We start from the raw sequence: 18,125 nt of genomic DNA on the forward strand, positions 1-18,125 counted from the left end.
GTATGGATGAAATCTGACCTTGGTGTCCATCAAGGGCTGTTGAAGGCAGGTGGATCTGCAGGTTGTGTGTCTGGCATCTCCTCGGCCTGCTTCAGCTGTCACTGTACCTGCAGAGACTTGTTCTTCATCTTGATTTCTATACTCTTTTGTCTGCTTAAACTTGCTGCAGGCTTATTCGAAGACTGAAGCCACGTGGCATCAATGGTTAAGTAAACAAGAGTAGCTAAGTTCCTTCTACCATGGGTCTCACAAAGGAGATGGTGCTTTGGAGAGGTGGCAGATAAATAACCATAGAGTTTGATCCTCCTCTGATGAAACCAGACAGGATGATGTATAGAGGTAGGGAAGAGGTCAGAGCACCTTAACAGGGACGGTACTTTGAGGCTAATGGAAAAGAAGTAACCAACTAAGCTGAGAGAGGAGGAAAGTGTATTCTCTAGGCAGAGATAAGCAAGTGATGTGGCTGGGAAAGGGTTTCCACAGTTAAGGAACAGAAAGGGTGCCAAAATGTAACGAGTGAGTGTAGTGAGAGCAGAGAAGATACAGGGGACAGAGTTTTTGTTCTAAGAGCAATAGGAAACACTGAGATTTTAAAGACAGTTATTCTATGATCTATGTTGGCTCCTGTGTGGAATATGGATTGTAAGAAGAGTGTGTTTTTTGCAGGCCTGCTTGCCAAGGCAGTAAGGAGAGCTTGGGTTACTTCTGGAAGCTTAGACTTCAAGATTGCCCTTACCATTCCCTAACTGATAGTGGTGCTTTTAAAAGAGATATGAACAATGTGGTTTATGCTGAACATCTGCTTTCCTGCTGGGGTTTTGGAATTCTGGTCCATGCCTGGTGGAGGAAACCCATATTATGAACCCTCAAAATCACTGAGCCCTAATCACTGAGACCCTGATGAATTTGCCTTGTATGCACTACGTCACACTGTCATAATTTGATGCTGAGGAATGAAGCACTGCCTGTGTGATTCCACTGAGGGAAGACTCATAGAGCTTACCTATTCCTCCCTACTTCTACCTGTCCATCTTGTCCTGTGGCTGACTTTGTTGTGCATGCTTTTTCTGTAGTAAGTCATACATGAGCCCTATATATACAGATTTGGTGAGCCCTTCCAGTGAATCATCTCACCCAGAGTGAGCTTAGGGGCTTACATGCCAGAAGGAAATTGAAAATAAGCAAGTCAGTTACCATGAGAGTAACAGTATACCAGGTGAAAAGTAATGACTAATACAGTAGAGGTGAAATGATGGTGGTTGTGATCCATCATTTGAAGGTAGAATTGACAGTCTTTGTTGAGGGACTAGATATGGGAGGGGATCAAAGATAATTCATAAGTTGTCTGCTAAAACAGCTGAGTCTGTGGTAATGTATTTTGTTGAAATGGTGCACCATGCTTCTCTTAGATGCTACAAGCCTCACTTGTCTTTAGGTCTTTGCTATACTTGTTATATTCCTTCCCTTCTTTCAGTGATCAGCTTTGTGTAGATCTCAGCAGCTGCATGCATGGTAGCCCAGGAGACCTGCTTGGCTCCCACACCTGTTGTAACCTTGAGGTCATAGGCCACTGGCCTAAGGCTGGTAGCATGTTCAGCTCTTTGGAAAAAGACAGAATTTTGCAGCGTTTGCCTGCTGCTAGAGGTACTATGGCTGAGAGAAAGTTCTCAGAGCAAAGGAGGCAGAGAGACTTCCACAACCCAAACAACTGTTGAACCTAGGAGGAGTCAAGTTCCTATGAAAGTGCCCCTCACTAAGTTAACAGACATCCCCAATAAACATGCCCACCTGTAGGGTATAGTGTACTTTGTCATTGGCAGCCTGATATCACAGATGCAAAACATGCTGATAGTGGTGATTTTAAAAAAAAAAAAACTATAATAAGAAAAAAGTAAAAGTTCTAATATACTTTATGGAATATAACTTTTTTAAAGTAGTAAGCTAAGCAATTAACTTTATACAAATAATTAGTTGTTTTGTTACATTACATTGACATTTTACTGGTAGTACACAAGCAAATTTACATGTTTCTTTTGGAGAGACAAATGTCACCTCCCCAAACTGTAGTGAGTATCAGTGTTGTATAGGAAAGAAGATGCTGTTTACTCAAGGAAGCCTAACTTCAGATCACATGGTATCTCCTTTCCAGCAGTGTAGCCTTCTGAAAGGCTCTTTGGCTCTCTGAGCCAAGTCTCTTTCATCCCCTAAATGGGATAGTAACCAATGCAGTTCTTAGCACAGTTTCTAACAGAAATTTTCATTGAAGGAAAAGGATGGTGACTGATGGCAGTGTTGCTGCATCACCACGTGCTAGGGCTGCCTATGTTGTATGTGCCATCTGTAAAAACCTAGAAATTGTTTCAGGTTCAGTATTTTCAACAAATTTATTTTCAGCTATTTCTCTTGTGTAACAATTTTCTTTTTCAAATTCCATATTGATTACACTTGCTTTTAAGGTAGGACTGGTAAGATCCAAGTTCTGCTATATTTGAGAGCATAAACACCTTGAATATCAAAGAACTGAAAATCTTAGCTGTGGTTTTCCAACTAAAATAACTATGTCATAGCACCAGAAATGTGTTCAGTGGAAACTCAGGTACTTTATTTGTTTGCTTGTTTATGCTTTTAATCTTAATTTTGTCTATCTGCAAGATCTGTTTCAAGCATCTTCTGAAAGATGACTTTAAATTCTATCTAAAAGTACATTTAAAAAATATTTTATCTGTAGTTTCTAAAATAATATCAACTGGCCCCTATCTTTTTAAAGTTCTTATGGCCATAAAATAGTGTGTTGCTACTTCATCCAGTCTTTCTGAATTTCATTAAGGACTCCAGGACCACTATAAAGTGTGTTTGTCAGTAAACCTGTCACTATAATTTAGTAATATTGTTTTATATCCTGTGACCAGCAGAATGCTTGAGATTTTACCCTTTTAGTAAATAGTCATTTCTAAATAATTTGTGTTTTTAGAACTAAGTATTGTACTTGTTTTCTCATCATTTAAGTTATTATTTCACTCAATCAGAGGGCAAAAGTGTGTACACATGTTTTTGTATGTGTGTAGGGCATGTGTCTATGCAAAAGTGTGAAAGAATCTTTTGTTATATCTAAAGATCAATAATATTGTTTGGGACAGGAGTGGCATCTTGAAGCTACAAAATTACATTGGCTTACTGGAATTGTTCATGTGCTGTCTTGTTGGGAGCTGAGCAGACCCAGCTATTTTTCTTGGTGAATCTTTCACTTTATGAGATGATAGTAATACAACAGGGAGAATTAATTTAAAAAGTTTAATCCCAAAGGATGATGCCACTTTCCTTGATGCTGGACAAATGTGAATTTTGGGTCAAACAAGAGAGTAAACTCATATTCTAAATATTGTATGTTATGTTCTTTTGTGTTACTATAAATGCTAGGAAGACAGGAAGCACACAGAAGATTAAAAACAGGAACACAAACAGGACACAAAGAGCAATACTGAAAATGAGAAGAATTCCCCAGGAAATACATTGCTAGTATTAGATTTGTGATATAAATAAAAATACCTCCATTTGTACTTTAAATGTAAATATGGATTTGTTCATCAAATCCTACCAAGCCACGAGAAAATCTTAGCTAAGAGTTCAATTGTGGGGTAAAGAATTCAATCAGCCTTAGTTGTACAAGAATGACTATCTATAAAACCTGATCATTTGACAACTAATTCGTATAAATGTTCCCCTTCCCAATGTTTGTAGCTGGAAACCCACTTGTACATTTTTATGATTTTTTGTGTAATTAAATACCATTTTCTTTTTCTAGTTTAAGAATGCAGGCCCTACTGGCTTTTTTATTTTAAGTAAATTTAAATTATGTAAGAGTGCAGATAATTTCACATATCTGTGATATGTTACTTTACTTGAAAATGAATGAGTAACTATTCAGATGTCTGTTTTTAAACTTCCCCCAGGTTCTCTAACAGTAAATATGAAGAAATGAAAAAGCAATGCTTTCATGCTTAGTATAACATTTCCATAGTCTTTCACTCACCTTTTCCCAAGAACACTCTGGTAAGCCACTGTAGGATTTTGTGAGGTCTTCAGAAATCAATCAGCTGAAAAATGACTTTAGGGCAGGAAGTGTCCATGTCACTCTTATTCACTATTGTTTTCAACTACCCTGAACGGAGCACAGAGCCTAAGAAGATGTCAGTAAATACTGAGTATGTTAGGGGTCGGCCTGTGGCCTTCTGAGGTCTGAAATACTTCCAAGAAACTAGTAGGTACATGTAGCTAAGTCTACATTAGTTTAAATTCAGCTAAGTTACACTCAGTTCGTCATTTACACAAGGCAGATTCCAAGTGCTTGTTAGCAACATCTTGATGATGGCTCCTTTATTAGACTGTGCATTTATTGAACATTTTCATGATCACAGACATCTGGGTTAGCATTGATAGAGGATCATTAGTAGAGGTCTAAGTTAGTGGCCCCAGAATGTTTTAAGTGAAATTACCTTATCACCATAATGCACACTCAACACAATAAACCCCTTTTATGCATTTCACACCACATTGTAGGGACTCAGCCAAGAGATGACCCACAGAAATGACTGTCTTTTTGAGACTGATAACCAAATAATATTAGGATTACTAGCAAGACTGTCATTCAGTGGGCATACATTTACTTGGCAAGTTGTTAAAGGAGTAAAATGTTTGTAATTAATAAAGACTTGGTGTTATAAATTCTCAACTGCCTTGTGCCTGAGTCCTAGTCATTTCACCAGGACAACTACCCCCTTACATCACCTTCTCTCTCTTCTAGCAAAATGAGTGAACTAAAGTCTCTCCTTCCCTGAGGTGCATGGACAGCTCCTCAGGGATATTGCCCAGATCCTACAGACCTCAGATTGGTGGCTGTTACCTCTGGCTTCTTGATGCCTTGATCTTCAGGAGGATCTTTCTGAAGATTACTTCCTTGTGGCTTTTCCAGAGGCTCACTGCTGTGGCCAAGTTGCAAGTGACCTTGAAAAAAAATTATTCCTTTTTAAGCTCAGGTCTTATCTAGAACATAAATAAAAGCAAATATCTTCCCCTTAAAAAAAAAAAAACTCATGTCACAGGGCTAGAGGGATAGCTTAGCAGTCAAGGCGTTTGCCTGCAAATCCAAAGGCCCTAGGTTTGATTACCCAGGACCCACGTTAGCCAGATGCACAAGGGGGCACATGCGTCTGGAGTTTGTTTGCAGTGGCTGGAGGCCCTGGCATGCCCCCTACCTCTCTAATTCTCTTTCTCTTTCTTTCTCTGTCAAATAAATAAATAAAATAAAAATAAATCATGTCATTCAACTTTGGCAGCATTTTGCCAAATAAATCAAGTCCCAGAGAGTCACTCGGCTAGTTTATGGCCAACTGAAAAACACCTAATATTTATTTTATTTTGTGTTATTTATCTAGTTATTTATTTATTGATTGATTGATTTTTGAGGCAGTCTCATTCTAGCCCAGGCTGACCTGAAACTCACTAGGTAGTCCAGGCCTTGAATTCATAGCAATTCCCCATTCACAGTCTCCCAAGTGCTAATATAGCCTTGAGCCACCATGCCTGACTCTTAATTATTTACTTAGGCTACATCATTCTGTGTTCATTTCTTTCACTATAAAATGAGGATTAATATATTTGTGCCTCACAAAGTTGCTAGTGAAAAGATAATGTCCAACATGTATACCAGAGGAAAAGCCCCACCTCTCTTCCATACCTTCTCATTTAATCCTTGCAAGAACCTGTGGGAGCCAGGATTGGTGGCACATGCCTTTAATCCCAGCACTTGAGAGGCAGAGGTACGAGGACTGCCATGAGTTCAAGGCTACCCTGAGACTACATAGTAAAATTCCAGGTCAGCCTGGGCTAGAGCAAGACCCTACTTAAATAAATAAATAAATAAATAAATAAACAAAACCATGGGAGGTGTCAAGCTCACAGGTAGAGGGCCTGTCCAACCTAACAAAGTTCCTGTGAACACAAAGGCCTAGAAAAATATAAACTCATATAAATGTAGGATAATATAATCATGTGGCATTCCTAGCTTTTAGCCTGTGACATTTTGCAGTTGAGAATTTAATGACATTGAATATTATTACTTTATTTCTAGTGACATACATTTTTACTTTGATGATATGCCAGTCACACAGACTGTTTCAGTATCAGTGGCTTTGAAGTATATTTTAAAATGAGAACATCCATATTTTTAATTAGCTTCACAAATGCTAGTTGTACAGTTTTCAGTATCTAAAGAGCTTCTGGTAAGTATCTGTGTTATAAGTGGTGATTTCATTTTTGCACCACCACTACCACCCCAAAGTAGTTAGATGCTTTGGAAAAACCAAAGCATGCTCCTCGTGGTATTTCCTATGTTAATCATTTATGTCTCACATACTAGAGACCTGATGTGCATACTGAATTAACCATACACCTGATTGAAGCAAATAAAACTCTAATTATAGGGAGAATGCTACAAAATTATAACAAGAAGCCACAAGAAAGGAAACAGTACTTTGTGATACATCTTTGGGTTTCTTTTTAATTATTTTTGGCATCATCTTGCCAAAGAAATCAAGTCCCAGAGAGTCACTCAGCTAGTTTATGGTCAACTGAAAAACACCTAACATTTATTTTATTTTATGTTATTCATCTATTTATTTATTTATTTTTGAGGCAGTCTCATTCTAGCCCAGACTGACCTGAAGCTCACTAAGTAGTCCAGGCCTCGAATTCATAGCAGTTCCCCATCCACAGTTTCCCAAGTGCTAATGATGAGCTTATATATTATTATATCTATCATATCTATTATATTATAATAGAAAGAACTATTAGGCAAGTTTCCTGGTAAATATCAATTTAGCTCACTCCCAAATAAAATTGAAAATGTTTGCACTTTGCACCTCTCACATGTTAACCATTTAATTGCATTGTGTTATATTATAGAAATTGACTTTATAGAAAAGGGAAAGAGTAGTGTTGTTTCATTCCATATAACAAAGAAATGTTTCTTCAATTTTCTCTTATTAGCATATGAAAATTATGATATTCTTGATATTAATTACAATGTAAGGTTTCATACACACTTGGGGAAAAAGAAATAAAAATAACTGGAAAGTTTCATGGGTTTGAGAGCCTGGCTTTACCAACCCCATCTGTAGTCATTACAGGAACGTGTGCATGAGCATGTTTTTTTGTTTTTTGTTTTTTGTTTTTACCATGTGCTTGGTGTGCCCTGTGTGGAATTAAATAACAGACTCTCACCTGTTTATTGCATTCTAAGAAATACCACCTCCTTCATACACTCAGGATCTTCAAGGAGTTTATTATCATCTCAGGTTGTCTTTAGCTTTAAACTGTTTCTTTGCTCTCTGTAGATGTTGTAGATGGTACAGACCAAGGAGTTGAAAGGTAAAGCTTGTGATTTAGAGTCAGTCCTAGAGTCAGTCTTAGAGTCATCATGGCACTAACACACTAAGATTGAAGAGATCTTTAAAGCTCTAAAGTTCACATTTGTCCAGACATAGAGGAGCATAAAAAGAACTGATGAGTTAACATATACTTTCTTTTTTTTAATTTCATTCATTTCATCTTTTTAAAAAATATTTTTATTAATTAGCCTTGTATTCAGCAAATACAGTCAGTTTGGTGCCATTATTAGGCTCATCCGTGACCTACCCTCTCCCCTTGGCCCCTCCTTGTTGAGGTATATGGGTCATGCATTCTGGAGTTAGCCCTCAGTTATGGGTAGGATAAATGTCTCTGCATATCATGACCCAACATGTGGTTCTGACATTTTTTCTGCCCCCTCTTCTGCAAAACTTCCCTGAGCCATGTTGGGTTCATTTTTGGTCTGCTTTTCAGTGATGAGGTGTTGGGGGCCTCTGGGTCGCTGGCTTTCTGATTTGGTAGGAGTTGATTTTTCTCTGTGTTGATTTTCTTCACCCTTGTGCTGGTATCCAGTTTACCAGGAAAACAGCACCCTTGCTTGTTTCACCAATTTTTCTTAGTTTCAGCCGGGGCCCTTTTGAGGTATGATGGGGTGGCTCTCTCCTTAGGATGTACATCTATCTGAAAAAGAGAAGCAGATTCTCCAATGGAGAGTAAGTTAGCACCAGGACAAATGAGATAACCCTTACTTTTTTTTATAGAGAATTTAATAGGTGTAGGCCCTCTTGTAGCTCATGATTGATGGTAGCTTGATAATGGACAGTGGGCTTATGTTTGGATATGGTTCTGATTTGTTTCCCAGCTCTAGCTATGGATCCCGTACCACTGAGGAGATCAGTTAGCCAAATCAAGAGCAGTTGGTTCCCCACCATGGCTGTGTGCCACTATTGCACTTGTGTAGGCATCACACCAGGTTATTTGATGCCAAGTAGGTTAGACCATGAGTTGCCTGGACAGATGTTGGTCATTTTCCCCCAGTTGCCCATGTAGCAACTTCTGGCACTAGACGCGCTGACTGACTGGGGACTGACTCTCTTCCAACCATGTCATTCCATTTTACATGTCAACCACATAAGGTGTCTTCAGCAGTAGGGTCTTACCACTAATCTTTGGTGGGTCATTAAATACTCAGACAGACATCTGTCTTTCTTTTAGGATACCCTGTAACTCTCTCTGATCAAAACCTCATTGTGGATGATAGCCACATGCTGGTACTGGGAGTTACAGATCAGTGCCCACTAAGAAAAGGAGGAAAAAGATAACTAATATACCCAATTTCTTTTTTAAGTGTTTTTATGTTTTCATTGTATAGATTTTTCACTTCCTTGGTTAATGTTATTCCAAGTTATTTTATTTTATTTTTTTGTTGCTATTGAAAATAGGACCATGTTCATTATTTCTTTCTTTGTATCTTTGTCATTTGTATGTAGAAATGCTCCTGATTTTTGTGCATTGCTTTTGAATCCTGCTACTTTGTTATAGGAGTTAAATCACCTTCAGGAGTTTTGGGATGGAGTCTCTCGGGTCTCTTACATACACAAACATGTCGACAGCGAATAGAGCTAACTTAACTTCTTCCTTTACAAATTGTATCCCTCTTATTTCTTTCTCCTGTCTTATTGCTTGAGCTAGGACTTTGAGTACTAGATTGAAGAGCAGAGGTGAGAGATACACCCCTGTCTTGTTCCTGATCTCAATGGGAATTCCTCCAGTCTCTCTCCATTAAGTATTATTTGGGCCTTCGGAGCTTTGTATATTGCCTTTATTATGTTAAGATATGAACCAACCATGCTAATTCTCTCCAATGTTTTGATCATGAAGTGATGTTATATTTTGTCAAAGGCCTTTTCTGCATCTATCAAAATGATCATGTGGTTTTGGTGTTTGACCTTGTTTATGTGGTATATTACATTGACAGATTTCCATATGTTGAACCACCCCTGCATTCCTGGGATGAATCCCACTTGATCAAGGTGGATAATGCTTTTGATACATTGTTGGATTTGGTTTGTGAGGAGTTTGTTCAGGATCTTTGCATCTAAGTTCATCAGGGAAATAGGCCAGTAGTTTTCTTTTCTTGTGGCATCTGTGCTTGGTTTTGAAATTAGGTTGATACTAGCTTCATAGAAGGAGTTAGGAAGCTTTCCCTGTTCGCCAATTGTGTGGCACAGTTTGAGGAAGATTGGTTTGAGTTCTTCCATGAAGGTTTGATAGAATTCAGTTGCGAAGTCATCTGGCCCTGTACTCTTCTTTTGGGGGAGGTTTTTTAAATTACTTTTTCAATCTCAATGAGTATGATAGTTTTTTTTAGGAGATTAATCTGCTCTGATAGCTTTGATATGTGTCCAGCAATATATCCATTTCCTCCATATTATCCAGTTTTGTGGAGCAGAGCTTTTTGGAATAAGTCCTGATGATTCTTCCAATTTCACTTATGTCCATAGTGACCTCTCCTTTTTCATTTTGAATTTTTTAATTTGAAGCATCCCTTTCATTGTTTTTTTTTACTTGATCAAAATGGCCAGGGGTTTGTCTATCTTGTTTATTTTTTCAAGAACCAGCTCTTTGTCAATTTTCTTAGTTTTCAATTCATTAATTTCTGCTTTGATCTTAATTATTTCTTTCTTTCTGGAGCTTTTTGGGTTGGATTCTTCTTGCTTTTCCAGTGCCTTTAGGTGGTTAAGGTTATGTTATTGATTTGGGATCTCTCTGTCTTTGTTTTGAAGGCATGTAGTGCTATGAATTCTCTCCTGTGACCTTCATTGTGTCCCATAAGTTTTGGTATGATGTGTTCTCATCGTCATTCATTTCTAGAAATTTCACAATTTCATTTTTTAGTTTGTCCACTATCCATTTATTGTTTAAAAGTGTGCTGTCCAGTTTCCAGGTACTGATGGGATTCTTGGTGGGTCTTTTGTTGCTAATTTCTAGCAATATAGCATTGTGATATGATATCATGCAGGGAATTATGTCAATCTTCCTAAATGTATGGAGGAAGGCTTTATGACCCAGTACATGATCTATTTTAGAGAATGTTCTGTGGGCTGCTGGGAAGAATGTGTAGTCTGTGGATTTGGGATGGAATGTTCTGTAGATGTCCATTAGGTCTAAGTGATCTATGTTTTTGTTGAGCTCTTACTTCCCTGTTGAGTTTCTGTTTGGATGATTTGTCTATTACTGATAATGGTATATTAAAGTCCCCAACTATGATGTTGTTGGTTTTTATTTATGTTCTATTGTCAAGTTGGTTTTGTTTTATGAATTATTGTACCCCTGTGTTTGGTGCATACAGATTTATGATTGTGATATCCTCTTGATGGATCATTCCCTTGATAAGTAGGAAGTGGCCTTCTTTGTCTTTTTTGATTATTTTTTGGTTTGAAGTCTATTTTATCTGATATCAATATAGTTATGCCTGCTTGTTTCTTATTCCCGTTTGCTTGGAATATTTTTTTCCACCCTTTCACCCTGAGGAGGTGTCTGTCTTTAGTGGTGAGATGGGTTTCTTGAAGACAACAAATTGAGGGGGTCTAATTTTCTGATCCATCCTGTTAGCTCTTGTTAGTGTCTCTTGATGGGTGAATCATGGCCATTAATATTTAGGGCATTGACTGTGCGGTTTGATTTTATCCATGCCATATTGTGTTGGTATATGTAGTTTGGTGTTTTCATGGACTTTGAAGTTTTTAGTGCTTTCTCTGAGTATGGTTATTGTGATCTGCTTCTTGTAGGTATTTGATTCTTCTGTGTGTAGAATTTCCTGGGATACTCTCTGTAGGTTTGGTTTTGTGTTCATATAATTATAAAGCTGAGTTTTGTCATGGAAAGTTTTTCTTTCACCATCTATTATGAGAGAAACTTTTGCTAGGTAAAGTAGTTTGTGTTGGAAGCCATAGGTTCTTAGACTTTGCAGTGTTCCATTCCAGGCCCTTCTGGCTTTCAGGTTTTCCATTGAGAAGTCTGGAGTAATTCTGATGGGGTTACCTTTAAAAGTGATGTGCTATTTTTCCCCAGTGTCAATGGTTAGAGTCTTAATGACCATATGTCTTGGAGAGTTTCTCCTTTGGTCCAGTCTGTTTGGACTTCTGTTAGCTTCTTATATCTTGATGGGCCTTTCTTTTGAGAGAGTAGGAAAGTTTTCTTCAATTATTGTGTTAAATATGTTCTCCATGCCTTTGGTCTGAATTTCTTCCCCTTCTTGTATTCCCATGATCCGGATGTTAGGATGTTTCAGGGTATTCCACAGTTCCCTCATGTTCTGTTCACAGAACTTTTTGAACTTATTGAAACTTTTGAACTCTTGAACTGCTTCTTCTGTCTTGCCTTCCAGATCAGAGTTTTTATCCTCCACATGGCTGATTCTATTCTTGACAGCTTCTAGAGAGTTTTGGACTTGTTCAATTAGGTTTGCATTTTCTGGTACTTTTTTATGTATAGTTTCCATCCCTCTGTGAAGCTTCCTTTTCACATTATTTTCTGATTTTCTTGATGTTTCTTGGAATTCATCCTTGCATTTCTTTGTCTTCATTTAGCATCACCAACTGATTTTTGAGGTCCTCTTTTTTTTTCACTTTCCTTTGTTTCTCTTAACTGTCTTTGAACTCCTTCTATTTTCTTATCTATTAGGTCTAGTCTAGTGAGGGCAGCATCCACACGATTATCGGTCCTTTGTTGTTTGTCTGTGGCATGGTCTAGGCTGCATTGCTCTTAGCTTCATTTTGGTATTCTGATCCTAATGTCTCTTCTGTATTTTAATTACAGATGTTCATTGTAGGACTGGGTGATCTTGCTGGATTTACTTGCATTTGATTTTTCATGTTATTTATTTTGCACTGTGGTCTGCCCATCACGGTGTGTGGGCAGGGAGAGTAGGACTGTGGTCTCGATGGGTGGGGGAAGTGGTGCTTCTTGGAGGAGCTGGCCTGAGGTAGCTGGCAGGCAAGCAGATGGGCTTAGTAGTCCTGAGCTAACATAAGGGTGGGTGGATCAGCCTGAGCTCATGCACAGCAGGAAACTGAAGCAGCCTGAGGCCAAATGCTGAAGCAGTCTGAGCTCTCACTTGGCAAAATGCTAAAGCAGCCTGAGCTCCTGCATGGGAGGGGCACCAAAGTAGCCTGAGCTCTCACATAGTGATGCACCAAAGCAATCTGAGCTCATGCACAGAGGCATGCTGCAGCACCAAGCTCTGAAGCAGCCTAAACTCATGTGTAGCAGGACACTGGGACACCGAAACAGTCTGCATGCAGGACACTGGCAGGTGGCCAGCGGGGCAGAGTGAGCCTGAGCTTGTGTGAGCAGGTGGAATGGCCTGAGCTCCTGCGTGGATGGGAGGCAGCCCAATCAGTAAGTGGGCATATGGGTAGAGCAGGCTAAGCTTGCACAAGCAGAGCTGGGCAGTGCATGTGTGGAGGGTAGATGGATCAGTGGAGCCTGAGCTTAAGCTGGCCAGCAGGAAGAGCCTGCCCGAGGTTACACATGGGTGGGGGTATCTGGGCGATCACCCCTGTGCAGTGAGATAAGTGAAACTATGCTGGCCTAGGTCCCCTTTCCTACAGTAAATGTGGGAGTATCCTGAAGCTGGGACTGTGGGTGTGGCGGCTCCTTGGGGAGATTAGGGGACTGGTGGGCTACCAGCGAGCAAGGGAATCAGCAGTTCCCTTTATCCCCCCCCTGCACCCTCCCACTGGCAATCTATTAGAGACTTCTCTCCCCTAAAAGACCCAGTGAACCCTTAAAGCCTTGTCTTTCTTTCCGGAGGGGGTGGGTGCTGCGCAGTTAGGCGGGCACCATCTTGACCGGAAGTATTTTTCTTTATACCTTTACCTATTTTCCACGTTTTCCAGTAAGCATCAGAGAAAATAAATATTACTAATTTTATGGCTAGATGTTTGATATGAGGAACCTTGAGCTAAAGCCAATTAAATATTAGTTATTTTGAAACAAACTTATTTGAGGCCTCAAAAATAACTTATCAATCATTTGTTTCTATAATTTTTTCTATTTATATAGCCATGGGTGTCTCTTAAACTGAATGTTGAAATAGGTTGAAAGCATTCATGAGAGGAAATAGAGAAAGAGATAACTGACTGGATATTTACCATGTCCAAGCTGCCTTTGAGTTCAAGAGTACCCTACTAAGGGATGGTCCCCACAGGAAACACTTCTGGGAAGAGGTATTCCACCTGGGTATTAGTACTCAGCTATTTAATCATATTCTATATATGTGGTTTGGCCAAGAAAAATACCACAAGGACTACAGTAAGTTTCCGGAGTGGTCATAAAAAGAGATTCTTGTGAGATGGTAGGAGGGAGGGGAAATTGTCACTTGCAGAGTTTACTCTATTAATGAACTTTTCCTCCTGGATTAGGTGGACACTCACTGATCTATCATAAGGTTACCCTGCCAAGCTTTGGGGTCCATGTCTGAATGGATTGCTGTAGCCTTCTCATCTCAACCTTTTCCCAGTTCCCTGCATCCTAAGACTCAAAGCCAGCACAGAATCTGGAATAATTATATGTAAGTTTTTACTAAGATTACTTTTGCTTGACTTAAAAAAAAAAAAAAGATAAGCCAGACATGGTAGCACATGCCTTTTATCCCAGAACTCAGGAGGCAAAGGTAGGAGAATCACCATGAGTTCAAGGTCATCCTGAGACTATGTAGTGACTTTCAGGTCAGCCTGGGCTAGAATAAGACCCTACCTCAAAAAAACAACACAAAAAAAGGCAAAACAAAATGATAAATATTTTCTAAGATGACAAAAGTAGTATACTATAAACACCATGAAGGACCTTCCCTTTAACAAGCATCATGGAAATTACAATTGAGGCAATGAGCAAGGGTTGGAATCTGCATATTAGTGGTTCTTTAACTTAACTTTAGCTTATATAAGAATCACCAGGAGTGCTTGGTTAAGTACAGATGGCTAGGCCTCACACCCAGAACTTCTGATTGAGTAGATCTGGTATGGACCAGCGATTTGCTTTTTAAATGAGTTTCCAAGTGATGCTGATGTGGCTGGCCCAAGAATCCCATTTGAGAATCACTGCTTTGAAAGTGTGATTAGGGGATGAATGATAAAACTGCATACTTTTATATTACATACCATTAAGCTATGGAATTCTTTACTTAATTTATTGGCATATATCTCAGAAAATAGTTTCACTCAGCACCTTCTCATTAGGAAGTTTAGCCACAAAGATGCTATTATATCATGAGCCAGCCTTTCTCCTGCCATTTCCAGCCATTCTTTGCTCTTGGTTTTCAAAAGAAGAAACTAGTAGTGCTGTTATAAGCCTTATATGATGAATACAGTTTTCTATTTTTGTGTGTGTGTGTATACACATACATACATATATATATGTGTGTGTGTGTGTGTGTGTGTGTGTGTATACACATACATACATATTTATATATAGATAGATAGATATGATAGGTGTGTGTGTGTGTGTGTATGTGTGTGTTTTGAGATAGGGTCTCACTCTAGCTTTCCTTTTCCTCTTCCTCTTCCCAACTCATCCCCCTTTTACTTGGATGTCTCATTTTATGTACTAGTGGATTTAATTAGAGTTCCTTACTGGAGCATGGGTAAAGGATTATTTAAAGAAGCATGGACAATTTACCAGTGTCTACAATACTGAAGGATGTCTCTATCTCCCTCAGCAACCATTAACTGCCTGTAAATCCTCAGAGACAGGGAAGACACAATGAGCCCTGCCTCCCTCCATGTAGGAGTGTCCATGGGCCTAATCTTGGGTAGATACTCAGAGCTGCTGAAAGATCAAGCTCAATGATCATGCTGAGAACATTTCACCCCCTTCTCTGTCTCTTCCACTCTTTCTACCTCCTCTTCAGTGATATCCCATGAGCTATGGAGTGTGTAAAATAGATGGCTCACTTAGGGCTGAATTTTAACCAGTTATGAGCCTTTGCAAGTAGCTGCTTCCCAATACAAGAAGCACTTCTGACCAGAGCTAGCAGCACTAATCTATGGGTATAAACAGAAATATTCAGAAGGCAATTTGCTGGCCACATGACACATCATGTGCATTTAGCAAAACAACAGCAAGCAATAGCTTTTCCATTAGGACCTGTGAGCTGCCCAACCTCCAGCTCTCTGGTGGTTTGAGCTAGATGTCCACCCCCCATAAAATCATGTGTTTTGAATAATTGGCTTCTAGCTGATGACAATTTGGGAGGTAGAACCTTGCTGGAGAAAGTATTATAGCCTTGCTAGAACTCAGCTCTCTTTCTAGCTCCTATTTTCCATCTGCTTTGGCAGAAGTGATGTGCAGGCTCTGCTCGCGCCATCTGGAAACCCTGCCATAATGAAGCTTCTCCTCCAGACGATTAGCCACAATAAATCCTTTCCTCCTGTCAGCTGCTTTTGGTCAGGTGTATTGTGAAAGCAACACAAAAGTAACTAGAACAGGCTTCTCACCATGCTTGCAATAGCAGAAGTGAATTCTCTCTTATAGAGTAAATTTCAAATCCAATCACAAAACAGCTGATTACCCCCATAATAGTCATGCCATTGTCACACCAGATACATCTTGCCTGGTTGGTCAGTGGTCTAGCATGCAGGATGACACAGCTGAGTAAGAATGTTGGTGACAATTCTTCTCCAGCAGCCTGCAAAGCACCTTCCACCACTTCTAGGTAGTCAGTAAGGAGGAAGTTTTCAGCTTAGTCCTATCTTGATTCTTCTATGCTCTGTAGTCAAAGCATGCATTGTGCTCAACAGTAGGGACTTAAAATCTAGTTCTGGTAGACAACCAACAGCAGTGGCAATAGCTTGTATTGTTTGGGGTGCCTCAGAGTCTTCCTTGCCAACTACTCATAGGGATATAGTCCACCCTTGGCACTGGGTGTGGCTTCTGGGAGTGGCTTTTTTCATCCAAACATTGTACTCCATTCAAACTCATTTTTAAAAATGTTTTGGTTTATAACTTTTATACACTGTATAGTATATTTAACATATTCCCTTTCATACTCTCTCCCTCCATTTCATCACCCCCACTCCTGTTGGTCCCCTTTGTCTCTTAGATAGCTTTACTTCTACTTTTAAGTCATATATATATATATATATAGCATACTTTTTGTATCTATATAAACCTAGTCACTGCAAGTGATATAATATTTGTCTTTCTGTTACTGGCTGAATTTGTTTACTATGATTGTCTCCTGTTGCATCCATTTTTCTGCAAATGGCATAGCTTTAGTCTTCTTTAGGCTAAACAAAATTCATACACACACATACAAAATATAATAGTATATAGTATAGTATAATAACATATAATATATAATACAGTGTTATAATATGAATAGATATTATATATAGTATAATATATGATATGATATATATAATCACATTTTCCTTATCCATTTCTCTGTTGTTGGACACCTGGGTCAGTGAATAGTGCTGCAGTAGCTGCAGTGCTCATCATGTTGTTAGATGTGCTCAAAAGGGAAAGGCTTTCCTTCATACTTGAGGAATATATTGTTTCTGTTCAAAGTGAATCATCAAATTCCTCCCTGATATGCCTAAATGTAATTTCATTTACAAAACACATGTGAAAGGAGGCACACCTTCAATAAATAACCCATCAGTAGGTCTATATTTTTATGGAGTTTTAAGTTCCCAGGTATAAAATATTTTATGAATTAGCTTGATATTATTTTAGATGTAAATAAGCTAATTGCCTCTCTGCCAAGAATAAGAACTCTGTATCATTAGAAAAAAATAAAGAGTTTAGCTAAACAAATGCACACTTGGATACATGACAGCAGACGTACAAATGTGCACATGTGCCTAGGTATATGCATTCTAAGCTTTCATTGTAGGAATTTTAGTAATGTTTTTCTTTCATTTAACTAAGTCAATGTGGATATAAAAATAGTATGAATGCTACTGTTCAGGAAACATTTGAGGAATTGCTGAGCATGTAAGCTCCATCAACAAAGCATTGTGTGTTATTTTTAGCATTGTACTTGGATATGGTAAATTTTATCATTCAAAATAGCATTCAGGATTTGCAATTCTTTTTATTATGTCTTTAGAATTAAGAATATTCACTGCTGGGGGGAGGGGGCATTACCATGGGGTATTTTTTATAATCATGGAAGTTGTTAATAAAAATAAATAAATAAGAATATTCACTGCTACTAAAGCAACTACCAAGCAACTATATGATGAAGGAACACAACTATTGCTTAAACTTTAATAAAGCCAGAAATCCTGCAGATAAATTTAAATGCACATGTTAAAATAAACTCAAAAAAACTGGGCTCCATTTCTTCCAAAGTATATTCCTAAAGCAGCCCAAGGCCAGAGCAGTGTGGACAGTGTCCTGAAGTTGTGTGCCTAACAATGGCTCATAATAGGTTCTGCTCCATGTTGGTGTTCATATAGGGCAAACCAGGGAACAGAGACCTGCACCAGAACCCAGTGTAAGAGAAAAGGAAAGTTTAAGAGAAAACTAGTAACAGCAGGTGTTATTCCTGTGACAGGATCTGATTATTATGATGCCTCTTCACATTCAAAATGAGGTAGATTTTCACCATCACCCCGTCTCTGTGCAGTCAAGAAGAACTGGTATCATTGTAGCCATAAGTAACAGAACAGGTCAGTAAGTGGCCATGGGAAAAATTTTTGCTTATA

The 18,125-nt window shown here is 38.8% G+C and overlaps 1 protein-coding gene across 4 annotated transcripts in view; it reads left to right on the forward strand.

Annotated features, from left to right (window-relative positions):
• Bach2 (BTB domain and CNC homolog 2) overlaps positions 1-18,125 on the forward strand; it is a 475,485-nt gene that overhangs the window by 232,111 nt on the left and 225,249 nt on the right. For 2 of the 4 annotated variants that reach the window (XM_045154010.1, XM_045154009.1), the window contains one exon: positions 13,833-13,981. The exons of the other annotated variants lie outside the window; for them this stretch is intronic. The gene's annotated coding sequence lies outside the window, so the exon portion shown is untranslated. The remainder of the gene's footprint in view (positions 1-13,832; positions 13,982-18,125) is intronic. 4 annotated transcript variants of the gene reach the window in all.

This window comes from Jaculus jaculus, chromosome 7, assembly GCF_020740685.1.
Source record: "Jaculus jaculus isolate mJacJac1 chromosome 7, mJacJac1.mat.Y.cur, whole genome shotgun sequence".
In the NCBI taxonomy this organism is placed as follows: domain Eukaryota; kingdom Metazoa; phylum Chordata; class Mammalia; order Rodentia; family Dipodidae; genus Jaculus; species Jaculus jaculus.